Consider the following 14,003-nt stretch of genomic DNA (forward strand, 5'->3'; position numbering starts at 1 on the left):
CATGAACTCTGAGATGCTCCGTGATTTAAAGTACCATAAATGCCTGTGGTTGGGAGAGTTGTTTTAAAAACATTCTCTTTGAACTAGAAAACTAATTTAAGCACATACATGATAATCAAACATTCTGGATCTAGTTTTTTTTCTTTGAAAGGGACCCTGGTGGCTGGGCATGGTGTTTGCCACTTCTCTGGGTTCAGGGGGAGCTTAATGTATCACTGGGACAGTGCAGCTTTTTGCTGTTTTGTCCTTTTGTCTTGGGGGACCCCTGGCAAGACAGGGGCAGATCTGAGCATTGCTGCTAGGCTGGTCCACCACTACTGGGCCCTACACTCGTATCTCAGCCAGGACCTACATTTCAGGGCTGTATTCCACCTTTTCACCCCAACAGAGATGAAAACTAACTCTTGTACCTACTCTTGTCATAGCACCCCCCTCAGTATACCTTTAGCACATGTATTGGCTGAACAGTAATAAGAAAGGACAGAAAAATCATCTTTGACACTAAGGTTTGATCAAGTTCTTTCATATAGTTCCATAAGCAGGCATATTTCCCTAGTCCTTTAAAAAAAAGACAAACAAAAACAACAGGTTTAAAAGTCTTAGCCTTTGTATCTTACTATAGCTTTGACTTTTTTCTTCTTGAATTCTGAACAACTTTCACCACTGTAAAGGGAGTTCTACTCAAGTAAAATAAAGCCAGAGCAGCACCTGTCAATGACAAAAATCACTTAGCAGCTGAAGCCAAACTCTAGCAGAAAATCTCTAACACCTGTACTCGGTAGTCAAACAATAGATTTTGGTCCCTTGATAATACTACCAGATTTGGGAAAGAAAAAAAAAAAAAAAAGTCCCCCTATTTTTGCCCAGGCTTGCCCCAAGCACCTGTTTGTCCTTGAGTAAGAGCCCCTGCAAGAAAAGTGAAAGCTGAGGGGCAGAGAGTCCCACAGGTGTATCAACAAGCCTATGATAGGCACAGTACTCTGCCTTTTCAGCAGGCTGCAGCGCAGAAAGGATGTCTTTGTAAAAACAGGTCAGCCAGGGTTTTATTTTTATTTTTTAGGGGTGCTGAATGCTGGGGGATAACCTGATAATTTTGCTTTTTCTATGTGTGAGAAAAAATGTTTTTGTTTTGCTTTCTCTAGCTTGATGGGATACAGGTTCTATCCTGGGATACTGAGGGAGAAATTAGCCTTTTGTCATATGGGTGAGCTGTAACTCTCTTGTTTATTACTCCCTCTTCAGCGCTCCTCTGACTGGAGTGGTTGAGTTATCCTGCGTGATGCCCATCTCTGTGGCATGGTGTATAGTAGCAGCTAAATCAGCCTGTTGAAGTTTTTCTTGGGGGTAGAGAGAGTAAAGCAGGAGAGAACAAAGCAGGAGAGAGCTGTTCTGTTAACAGTTGTTCCCACAGGTGCTTACTTAATAGAGGCTGATAGTTTGTTGGTACTTGCCTATGGTAAGGGAACTCCCTCCAGCTTCTAGAAAGTTGTGAGAAGAGGAGCAGGAAGATGTGGTTGTGGTGGTAAGACAAGAGAAGGGGGGCTAGGAAAGTACTTCAAATATATTTTTCATGCTGTGACTGATGCTGATGAGCAGGAAGAGCTCTTCGTTTCAAACTAGTACTATTTCTTACTGTCAGCTAGAGCAGCAGTGCATATTCAGGAGATACCGGAGGGCTGTATGGTAACCGCTAGGGAATTCTCTCTGAAGTCTGTCTTTCTTCTTCCATAGGCTTCTCATTATCTGATTTCTCTTTCGCTCTGTTGACACCAATTTCACTAATCATGAGAGTAAACTTCTCGTTTGATGTTTAGTTAGTATTAATCAATTAAGAAGGTAGCTAAAGCATGATGTATCTGTTATTTTTTCCTACAGACTGATAAGATAGCATATCAGATTTATTTAAAGCTGGAACAAAACCTGTTATACCTGGTTGCCCATATTGTTCTACATGCTTTATGTCTATGCTGATACACTTGTGCTACAGAGCTAATAATCTTGTTTATGGTTGGCTCCGTGTTTCGGGATGTGTCTTAAAGCAGCTCTGTTTGTTGGTTGAGTTAGAGGAAAGGAGTCCATATGTGTTAAAGTAAATTGAACTGCTTATCAAATGTCTTCTGTGCTTTACTGTGTAGATGATAGGTAAAATTTGCAAATGTCTGGTAGTCAGACATTTTTGCCACCTCTGTTTAAATATTTAGTTGTTATTCACTCAATGCTGAACTAGGTTTTTAAAAAGATGCTATGAAGAATTAAAGCAGTTTTGCTGTAAATAGAGGTTTTGAAAGCACTGGCTGTATTAAAGGAGTTTGTTAATTGTCTGACTTCAGATTCTAAAAATTCTTGCTTTAACTATATAGAGAAACATGCTATATTTTAGCCTCTGTGTATGTGTGTACAGCAAGTGACTTAGCTTTAGTCTAAAGTTTTAGTTTAATAGTGGAAAAAACAGCAGCTGGCATAAGCATGTCTGAGCTGAGTTAAAATAAGCATACTGAAGAGCAAATAGTTTAAATCCAGCAATGTGAAGCCAAAAAGCTTACTCAGCATTGTACATGAATTTTTGCAGTCTCTTGTGTGCACTACATTTACGCAATTTGCCTGTTTTTCTTACTGTACAATACTTACTGAAGGTATGAACCAACAGGGAAGGAGCATCACTGACTAGAGGTAGAGGAATCAGATGCTTTGGAGCATATTGGCCAAGTATAGTATATAAACCAGTCAGTGATGGTAATCAGATGATCAGCTTGTTTTTTATTGCTTTTTTAATCTCTTATTTCTTATCAGTAGTGTTGTAGCTGAGGAAACCAATGTTAGTATAAGGTAAATGAAGGTTAAGATCGTAGAATCATAGAATGGCCTAGGTTGAAAAGAACAATAATGATGATATAGTTTCAATCCCCCTGCTGTGGGCAGTGTTGCCAACCACTAGACCAGGCTGCCCAGAACCACATCCACTCTGGCCTTGAATGCCTTCAGGGATGGGGCATCCACAACCTATCTGGGCAACTTGTTCCAGTGTGTCAAAACACTCTGTGTGAAAAACTTCCTCCTAATACCCAACCTAAATATTCCTTCTTACTTTAAAACTTCTCCCCATTACCAGTTCCTCATCTAGGGATTTTTGCGTTGATAAGAGACTGTGGGGAAAGGAAGCTAGCTTAGTAGAAAGAGGCTATGAAGGTACAGGCGGAACTAAATGTAGGAGCAGGAAGGCGGAATTGTATAGTCTTCTAGAATGCTTGAAGTGCAAATAGGAAAAGAAGAATTTTACTGAGTTTAAAGCTCACTGTTAAATGAATCAGATGAATGTATTAGTGATGTTTTGAATGGAAAGGGACTAAAGTGATTGTTGGTGTAGAGAATATTGCAGTATTCAAGACATGAAGTGAACAGGTCTCAACTTCAGACTGATATAAGTGGAGATGAAATGAGAAGATGCACATGGTGGGGTATGTTTAATAGATATGGCTATAATAAGGACAAGTGTTATATTTAATAAGCTGCTGCCCTTGGGCATTTTTTATTCTCTTTATAATATATTACTGGGGTGGCTGAAGTCATGAGACTACAGGAAAACGGAGTACACCAAAATCTATTGCTAATATACAATATTGTATTCCTTGCAGTGTTTAACACTGTAGCAGTTTGTCCAGAGTGAGACCAAAACACCTGCAACTTGTTTCTCTAAAGAACAAGAGCTCTTAGTGGCTAGAAGAAGTGTTCCATTACTCACATCTCTGCTATACCCTTTCTGAGTGATGGGAATAGAGATGATGCCTTGCTTTCTAGCACAATACATTGAGTCATGCGTGACTGAATATCGCGTAAGATGGAATGAAAAGGTTTTATTTTATCTATGTGTGGATGTAGAAAAAGGATTAATAAAATTCTCTGGCTTGTATGTCATTGTTATATTTATTATATGTTCTTGACTGCTTTTATTTTTCTTAACTCCTGGAGGTATTTCTGAATAGAATAAGTATCATGTTTATACTAGGTGCACTCATGTTATTGAGATAGAAAGAAGCGCGCTGTCACCTACAAAGTTATTAACCTTCAAAAGATGAAGCAAGGCAGCCTTGCTCTCAGAGAAAACAGTCTGACTTTTTAACCTTTAATCTAGTGGCATCCATGGAGACCAGTGTGCAGGTAGAAAAATCAGTGACCCCATTCCCTTTCAGGTTGTAATGTGAAATGTTTGTAAATAACATGTAATGTAATGTTCATCTTGTAAATAAGGAAATCTCTGGGTTGTGATTTGGGGTGAATAAGGGGCTCCACACTCAAATAGAAACTGGCGTGTAGTTCTGGTCACCTTATAATTCAGTGTGCTTTCCCATTTCTCTCAGCTATTTGGGTAGAGTATAGCTGGTAAAAGGTAAGAAACCATCCCCTTCCATTTGAAGGGGGAATGCCACAAAAAGGAAACATCTGGATTTTTGCAGAGATGATGACATTTTACTTTGTTTAATGAGTATGCTGTTAACTCATTTTCTTGAACATAGTTAAATAGAAGATAAGCCAGGGCCAAATCCTGCTATTACTTATTACTAATCTTACTGAGGGGAAAGCAGAACTTAATAAAGTTAAGTAATGCCTACAGTAATGTCTGCATATATGGCAAAGGGTGACTCCTTGAAAAGTGCTATGGGTTGTTCTACATATCATTATCTGAATAAATGGATAGTAGGAATAAACAATGGCAGTATTACATGGAACTCTTTTCAGTTAAACTCCTTTCAGTTGAAAAATCAAATTTCTGCCCTTCAGATCAGAGGACTGCAAAGGGGACAAGGGTGAAACGCATTGCTACTTATGCTGGAAAGGAAGAATGTGGTAAATACCTTACTCTAGATTCCTATTTTAATGTCCAACCTGTGTTGTTATTACTGAAATAATGAGAAAGTATTTCTATTTTGATAAAAAAGGTGTACTTGACACCTTGTGCTTGGAAACGTAGTCAAGATGCATCAAAATGATCATGATGTCAATGTGGTGATATAATGAGCTGTGTTCAGTCTTCATCTCCTGCTTTAGGAAACCAGTAGGAGTAGGAATTAAAAGCAATTTTAAAGCATGATTTTTAAATATGTCAGTCCTGGGCTGGGTGGGTAACTGCAGTCTTTACTTTTTTCTCTTTTTTCACTTTATGGAGTGGGGGGAAACCCAGATAGAGCAGTGAGACTCCAGATTCCCTGTTGTACAGGATAGAAAACTAAGTTTTCATGATGTTTAGGGCTAAAAATCCTTAGCTTGTGCTCTGTCTGGGACCCTCTTGTTGCAGCTGTCTTGCACACAATCTGACAGGCTCTGGCTCATGATGAATGCTTTTTGATGGGGTTGAAATATACCACAAAACAGGCTGCTATTTAAAGAATGTCAAACAGCCAAAAGTCAGGAAAATCACTATAATTTTATCTCAATTTTCGTATTATCATTTGCATATGTGGATACCCAGACTCATACAGTCTGTAATTAACAGTAAATAGGCAGAAATCTTTAGAAAAATATTCTAATATTTTCCTTGCTGCTGTCTGACTCCTTTCCCATTCACCCTCGTTGCCGTGTTATCTCTGCTCCTACTTCATCTTGCAAGAAACCTCGATGTAGGCTATGCAGCTGAATGTTAGTCTGGAAATAGAGCTGGGCTAGAGTGGGATCTTGGCCGGAGCAGATCTGGTTGTATGTGGGACTGACCCAATGCTTGCTTGCTTCATGCTCTCGTGCTTCCCTGTGCTCTCTCCGCTGGTTGTACTCCTCCAGCTACTGGGTGTGGAATGGGTCAGAGCTGTCAGATCAGCTGCTGATTACTCCTGGATCTCACCACTTTCCGAAGAATAACAATAAAAAAAAGCTTGCTGGCTCCATTCAATGTTCCTGTAGCAGTAAAAATACTTTAAAAATATACTAAATAGTGTTTGGCTTTTTAGAGAAATAGATCTCTTACATGAATTTCAGAAAGTTGTCATTTATTTGGGTGCTATAACAATTAGCCTACTGTAAATTCTATTGTGTTTTGATGACATTCCCTAACTTCCATAGCAGTCCAGCCTAAATCATGTTTCAGTCATGTTGTCTTCTGCTAAATTGCAGATAATATCCTAAAGGGCCTGAGCAACCTTTAAATGTTCAAAAATCTAGAAATAAATGCATTGTTGCTCTTGCAAGTAAAACTTTATCATGAGATGTTAGATCTGATTTGTTGAGTCAACTTTAGAGCTGAATTGTTGTGTTGTACTGACATAGAATTAACATTAGAAGAGAAGGTGTCAAGTTTGTGAACATAAAGGGTGAAGAGGTTCGACAAGTAGTGCTAGGTATTTCCAAAGTTGGTAGAGAAGCTTTGTATTTGTTATTAAATACACATGCATGCCACCTTTCTTTGAAAGGTAAGTTGAAGGGGCAGAGGTATAATTATTTCAAACGTTTTCCTCTAAAATCAGACTTTTTTTTTTACTTACACTGAGGTTTAATGGTGGAATTAAGTACTTCAGACAGTGGTGCACATGTTTATTTGACATCTGCATGACTCTGAGGCTTCTTGGTTCAAGCTGGGCTTTTTGTTCCCCCTGGGTCTCAGCATATAAAGCATAGAGGCTCTGGTGTTTCGTGTATTTTTAATTTTCCCACCATGTAGAAGGGACTTTCATGGATTGGGAAAATCAGTTTTTACCAGAAACATTTTTCATCCAAATGGAACTTGCAAATAGCCCAAAATGTGGTGATTCTTCTTTGGATGTAAATTTTAATTTCCAGGCAGCTCCTCTTGATGCTCATTCATAACCTCTCCTTCTCTCATCACCACTGTGAGCTGCCAGGGGTGAGGTCTGCAGGCCTTGTCCTGGCCTGTGGAGCAGGTTCTGAAGAGGGGCCTTTCTGTTGCAAACTGATGCTAGGTCCAGGTGGGGATTGGTGGTGGCCCACTGGGCCCACAGCTTGCCCACGGCTCTGTCTCCACTTGACTGTCTGCTTGATGGGCAGATGAAAGCCTGGCTACTCAGCATGCAGATGGTAGCACAGGTCACCCTATAGTTGAAAAAAATGATAAGGAGCTTTCTACTTGGTTGGTTAGAAACTTCTTTATGCTCCTGTGAATAAAAAGATTTATTTAAAATTTATTTAATTTAAAATTTAATTTATTTTAATTTATTTTTAAAAAAAAAAAAAGCAACCAAAAAAACCCCAGCTTATTGTTATTCACTCAACAGTGTGAAATCCGATGGTTTTGGAGTACTAAGTGTGTTTTTCCCTGGCAACAAGATATTTTTTTAAAATGACAGATTGGCTGTAGGAGCAGGGTGGGGCAGGGTAAATATGCATGCCTCTTATACTACTGTAAAATAGCTATTGTCCTTACAGCCCTGGGTTAAAAATTGTGCTGCTGTTTATTTTGAAGTTTTCTTTTTAAATGGTAAAGAATTCTGGCTAATAAGATGTGTTTCTAGATTGACAGAGGTAATATTAAGTTCTAAATATGAAAATAGTGAATAGTGCATAGATCTTGATTCTGTATCACTATGCCAGAATAATCTGTCTAAAACAGCGCTTGATAAAAGGCATTTACTTGAACATGGACTCAAAAATCTGTGGCACAGTACTTTAAAGGCCTGTTTGCATATTGTCTGTTTCTTTAAAGGGCTTCCGTATTGTCTCGGGCTCCCCTGGAAATGCAGTAAGGATTCGTATCACATCTCCGTTGCCATAGCAACAGCAGTCTTTCCCATAATGAGCTGCATCATCTGAACTGATGTCACAGCATCATGCAGCAGGTCACACAAGGCACCTCCTAGTATTGCATCCTACAGATGTGCCGTAAACATCAAAAGAGGATGATTTGAACAGGACATGGTAAGTGCGAAATGTTGTGCTGTTCTTAATTGCACCATTATCTTTCCTGTTTTATAAGGCTTTCCTAATATAAGAATGTCTGGATTTTGCCTTGTAAAAATCATTCTGAGAAAAGATGCTGCATGCCTAAATGTTGTTTTTCAGGCAGATAGGCTGAGACAAAGGCCTACAGAAAATGCATTCAATACATTGTATTTGAGATAATCTCTGAAGATTTAAAGAGAATGTGTTTAGATTTCACAATCCAGTTGAAGTTTCTACAGTTTGATATGCTTAAATGGAAAGAATAACTGTTTTAAGTTTTAATGCCATAAAGGTAGCTTGTTCTTTTCCATGCATCTTTAACTATTTCTTTTATATTCAGTTCTTTTTTTAACCTACTGTGTTTTAATAACATTAATATATCCCATTTATTTTCAATGGCCTTCCGTACCCAAATAGCACAGAAAATACCTCATGAACCAGTACTGAACAAGCAGCAGTCACTGTATTAATTTAAAATATGTTTTGCTTTTGCCCTTTTTGTGCTAGTATTATTAAACAAACAAACAAAAACAAAAACAAAAAAAACCCAAAAATTGATATGACTGCCAGACAATAACCAGGTGTTCTGTAAGTACAGTAGTTTTTAGCTTTTCAACTGTTTCTTTCCTCTGTTTTTATGCTCATCATTAATATGAATGTAGTATATTTCAGATCTGCTTTCCTTCCAGTAAAAGAAAGATCTTTTTTTTTTTTTCTCCTGCTGCAACTGCAGTAAAAGGTGTAGCCAAAGATTCAGACATTCTGAGAGCTTTTGCTGTTCATAAGATAAGAATATGCATAAGTATAAATGCTTCTATGCTTATAGTGGGAAGAATATGTGCATCTTTTATATAGTAAATTGGTTGGAAACATGCCTATAATATTTAGAACTCTTTGCAATGTCCTATATTCATTTACTTTGTATTAATATCTCAGTTCTGGAAGCCAGGCTGATTTTGCTAGACTTAGCCTTGGTGGATGGCATACAGCATTGTTTAATTGTTTGGTTTTGCATATTTGAAAGGTTCGATCTTTCAGCTGCTTGCTTTTAGAAGGAAAGAAAAGACCAGACACATGTCATTTTAATTGATCAATATGTCCACTAGGAATTAGGGAGTGGTCTCTGGCTCTATTCTGCCCATGTAGCTTATTTCAGAAGTGCATCAAGAAAAAAAACCAGCAACTACTAATCTTTTACTGATGTCTATATTTGTGTTTTTGATCACTTATACTTGATAAAGTATGGAGTGATAAATATAATCTGATTACCCTTCACAGGGATAGATATGACTGGCTTATCTGGCAAAGCTGGAATGGAGTTCCTATATTTTAATTAGACAGCTGCACTGCTCCTAGGCCATTTTCAGCATGAACTAAGCATGTTTATTTTCCCTCCCTTCCCCCTATTAAAAAATGCAATACAGACGTTTGTAAATGAACACTATAATTATGTTGCTTTATTACCTGTGAAGCATTCTGCATTATGAAAGTAGTGATCCTCTGTGTTAATGGCACTCTCATCAGGCAACCGTGGAAGGCATGAGTTAGCAAGGGGAAGGGTGGGGTGTCTGAGGTCAGAAGGGAGTTGTCAAGCAATTTAAGTTCCAGCTTTAGGGGCCATTTTGTAAGGAGTGCTCATAGGACATGCTTCAATGGAATATTATGCCATTGTTAATATCAGCGTATTTTGTTAGATTTTGCATGTGACAGGATTATCACAAGATAAAAAGTTAGGGGAAATATTGTGGAAATACTTCTGACAGTACTTGTGAACAAATGGTCTGCTCTGAAATCTCTGGTGCAGGCTGTTTGTCTTTATTTTCTCTTTCATTATTGGTAAAATAAAAACCTTATTTTCCTAACTGTGTGCGTGTGCGTGTGTGTGTGTGTATGAATTGTAAAGTACCTGTTACTCTATACCATTCCCTTCTCTCACAGCACTATTAGCCCTGGGAAGCACTCAATGATGTTGGAGCTCTGATGACAGCACTGGTGTTTTGGTGAACAGTTCTGCTATTTCTGACTTCAGCACAGTGCCTCATTTAGAGAATACTTCCCGTTCATTTTTGTACAGGCCCAAGTATTTCAGTGAGATCTGTATGCTCTATGGAAAAGTATGGAGTAATAAAGAGTCTTTGTTATGAATTGCAAACCTGATTGCCTAAGTCAGACTTGACTGAATATAGAAAAGCTATGGATGCAATACAATTTTGCTTTGTGTTTGGATATTTTCATAATTTGGACAATTTTGTGAGACGGTATTCAGCAACAGTCAAGCTGTGTTCCTTTACATTTTGTTCCACTACTGGATTTACTGAATCATCCTTACCAAAGGTAAAACATCTTGAAAATGCATTCCGTTCTCTTTAAGTAACTGAATTCAGTTGGCTTGCTCTGATAGACTTCTTTGTAATGCAATTTTATACTGACATGTAGTTGGATATTGATGTATATTCCTAAACTGTATGAATGTTAGCATTTAGTCTTTGCTATGATAAAATCTTTTAGCATAGTGTCAATTAAATATTTTCTGCATTGCCTGGAACTGTAAAGAGAGAGACGCAGAAGCTTGATTCTTCCCAAAACAGTTGTGGGATTTGATGGCAAGATCCAACTCCTGCAGTGGAAGTTAGTACAGTATGCTGACAAAACAAATCCAAGCAACAACTAAAAACCTCCTGAGCAGTAATCAGAACATATCCTCTATGGAAGAAAACAATCATTCTTCTCTAATGCTGAGGGAATCCTGTGCTCTAGACTCTATCGTCTTTGTGTTGTGCAGCAGTAGAATAGTGCTGAGTAGGTGTCAACCCCATGGATCTGGAAAGGCTCTGTGTCCAGAAACTCATTCCTGTCAAATTATAGTAGTTGTCTTTATTAGAAGAGCTCAAGGCATTTATTAGATCTGGTGGCCTTCCAAAATGACAGTGAAATATTTCCTTCAAAAATAATTTAAAAGAAAAAGATATTCTGTGTTTTAGTTTACTTGTATTCTTCTGTAAAATTACTGCTGTGTCATAGGAGAAATACTGACAGTGTTCTGGGCTTGGCATGTGTAGGCTTTTTTTTTTTTTTGTGTGTGTGTTTTTTTTTTTTTTTCCTGAATGCTATTGGCTATAGCCGTACCTTTTCCTAGCCAGAATATCTGGATTTAAAAGAACAAAAAAAATTACATAGCAAGAGGTGTTAGAATTCCATTTTGAAATACTACATTTATATTTTGCATTGCAAGTTTGACCTGTGCATGCAATGGAGTGACAGTGCACTGAGATTATACTTGCATTAGTAGGATAAAACTAATGATATATGATTTGAAAGATGACTTTAAAGGATCATCTTGCAAATAATTTATGTCTGAATATCAATGTTTCAGTTGACAAGGGGGGAGAAAGGTGCCTTTTGATTTGCCCTTTTGCTGAAAGGAGCTGCATCATGGAAGATTCCAGTAACAGAAAGTAAGAAAAACTGTTTATGTTGCTCCAATCAGAAGCCATTTGAGCTGGGCCAGGTTTTTCCTGACACGGGAAGGCAAGGAGTGAGAAGAAAAATCTGGGTTGGATGGAGATACAGGGGAGCCTGGGTTGCTACTCTATGTGCTGGGGAGTGGGATGTGTGGATGGACAGCCATGTCTGATGTCGCAGTCGTGGCCCAACATTCCCCCAGAAGAGGCAGTCACCACCTTTCGGTTCTCAGCTTCTGTAGGCTTCAGCATAGGGAAGGAGAGACCACAGCTGTACTTTTAACTCAAACACTTTCTATAGAGACATTTTCTATGTTGTTGTTCTTTAAAGGCCTTCTCTCCCTTGTTTTCTGAGTGGGCACCTGTCCTTTTATTCAGTTATCTGAAGGTTTGGGGGGCATTTTTCTTTCCCATGTTTGGTTTTGGATCTATCATTTTCTATTGACTCTAAAATAAAAGCACTGTCTTCCTCTCCTCCCCCTGCCTCTGTCTCCCTTCACATCTTTAAAGTCAGGCATAAAAAGGTGTAATACAAATCCATAAACTGGCTTGGAATGGTCATTATGGCTTTTCACTACGTATATGTTTATGCTATCGATAAGGTTCAGTGCATCAGAAAGGTCTTAAGCAAAGTTATTTAAGAGAACCAAAATGTGCTTTCCGGAATCAAAAGGCTTCTCACTCTTAAGATGCCTTTGGAGAAGCTTTGCTTCATGAAGAAAAGGAAAGGGAGGTGGTAGAGTAAAGTAAAACTACTCACTCGTATGTAGTTTCTCCCTTCTTCTTTTAGGGTTGAAGCTTCAAATGTCTAAGCTCTTGTGTGTTTTGAATCTCAGCAAGGCTGATTCGGCTATGCATTACTCCAAGGTCAAAAATTCAGTTCTGTGCAGTTTATAGTGTCTGGCACTTCCAGACAAGACACTTAAAGCCAGGAGTCCTCTGCTCTGTGTGAACTCACACTTCTCATGGCACATGCATCTCCTCCTGCTTCTTGTCCAGTACTCGGTCACTATGCCAGCCAACAAGGGGCGTATCCCTCTGGTGAATGAATGTCTCTAAACCACCTAAGAATGAAGACTTTTTTTTTTTTCTTAATGTAAGTGAGTTGTTCCCAGGCTGTGGAGTAATTGTTGTGTCCTACAGCAAACACTGATCTCAAAGCTAGGATTGGAGGATTAAACTTGTGAGCTGAAATAGCACTTTACTATGTTTGCCAGCTTTGTGGCTTCTGCAACTGCTGAGAGTATCCAGGGCCAGCAGTCAGCACTCTGCTGATGGCTGGGGGGAACTGGGGAATCCTTTGTGTGGCTTCCAGGTACGTGCTAGGTGGAGCATGGATTCGGAAAAGCTGGTGTCCTGAAGCTGTGGCACACCAAATGCCTTCCTCATACACCTCAGACATATGCTTGTATTTTTATCTGTAGTTTAGAAATGTGTATTCTCTTTGGCAGAGATCTTCCTCCTGAGATAGAATTCTAGGAGGAAATAGCTCTATGAAATAGATTTCTCAACACCCACAGTACAGGGTCTTTTGGGAGTTGACACACTTAAAGACTACCTTTGGTAAAGTTAGGTTCTACTAAAGAAAGCAACTAGCTGCTTGTTTTCTTCTCTGTATAATGGTAAATTTTTGTAAATTTTTTTATTTCAAGAGGAGCTCTTTACTGATTGTAAGCTGGTAGTTGATGTCGTTTCAAGACTAGGATGAAGACAAAGCTGCTTCAAAGGATAGTGTAAATTGTTTACCAACTTAATGTATGAATAAAATAAGAGGTATGTGTCTGAATAGAGAGCAATTTCTGTTTTTTTTTCTTTGCTGTGTCTTCTAGGTATGACTTTTCCTGTTTTTTTGCTGTGTCATTTCCAAAGGATTTTCTGTCTGGATTAAAAACTTGAAGCTGAGTCTCTTCCTCGATACTGAAATTCATTCTGCCTCAGTAACTCCTTACTCCTGTAAGGAGTAACTGTTTACTCCTGTAAACTTGTACTTTACATTAGACTTCTTATTTTCAGCTCCTACTCAATTCTATTACATATTGACTTTCTCTGCATCTTGCTTTTTCAGCCTTCTGTTCCTGAATATTGCTCCTGTAGTTGCTCTTTTGTACACAGCTATCATTCTTTTTTTTTAAATCCCTCACAGAAGAGAGGAAAAAAATATCCTCTACACTGTCTCTAAAAAGTAGCTTATGAAAAATGAAATAGAAATCTTGTGGGACTTTGTGTGTATTACTGTGTTTTAAAACAAAGCAATTTGGGTGTCTCCATCAAAGTCTGAATACAGACTGTAAGAGCTGTCCGTGTGATGTACCTGTGTGTGTATATATCTATTTGAAATTCTGATCCCTTTTCCGAATTGATTTCATTAGCTTAAAAGAGAATTTTTTTTTTAAAAGAGGAATTTCTGCTCTAAGGATTAAGTAACTTGCCCAGATTTCTTGAAAAACAACCGGTATGCTGGAAAGAAGAAGGTATTTTTCTTATTTCTAATACAGTACTTAAAAACTATTCTTCTGGGTTTTTTTTTATTTTTATTTTTTTATTTTTGTAGTTTTATATGTTCGCTCATGTTATTTTTTCTGGGGATTGGCTTTTTCTGTTTTTTTTTTTTTCTTATGGATCAGTCTTATGGATAAGGCTAGCTCATACTGTAGATGTCTCAAG

The 14,003-nt window shown here is 38.2% G+C and overlaps 1 protein-coding gene across 1 annotated transcript in view; it reads left to right on the forward strand.

Moving 5' to 3' along the window:
- The first annotated feature begins 876 nt into the window (after positions 1-876).
- AKAP6 (A-kinase anchoring protein 6) overlaps positions 877-14,003 on the forward strand; it is a 272,758-nt gene continuing 259,631 nt past the window's right edge. Inside the window, exons 1-2 of the mRNA XM_052694146.1 lie at positions 877-1,030; positions 7,643-7,854. The gene's annotated coding sequence lies outside the window, so the exon portion shown is untranslated. The remainder of the gene's footprint in view (positions 1,031-7,642; positions 7,855-14,003) is intronic.

Source organism: Tympanuchus pallidicinctus, unplaced genomic scaffold, assembly GCF_026119805.1.
Source record: "Tympanuchus pallidicinctus isolate F22 unplaced genomic scaffold, pur_lepc_1.0 scaffold3, whole genome shotgun sequence".
In the NCBI taxonomy this organism is placed as follows: Eukaryota; Metazoa; Chordata; class Aves; order Galliformes; family Phasianidae; genus Tympanuchus; species Tympanuchus pallidicinctus.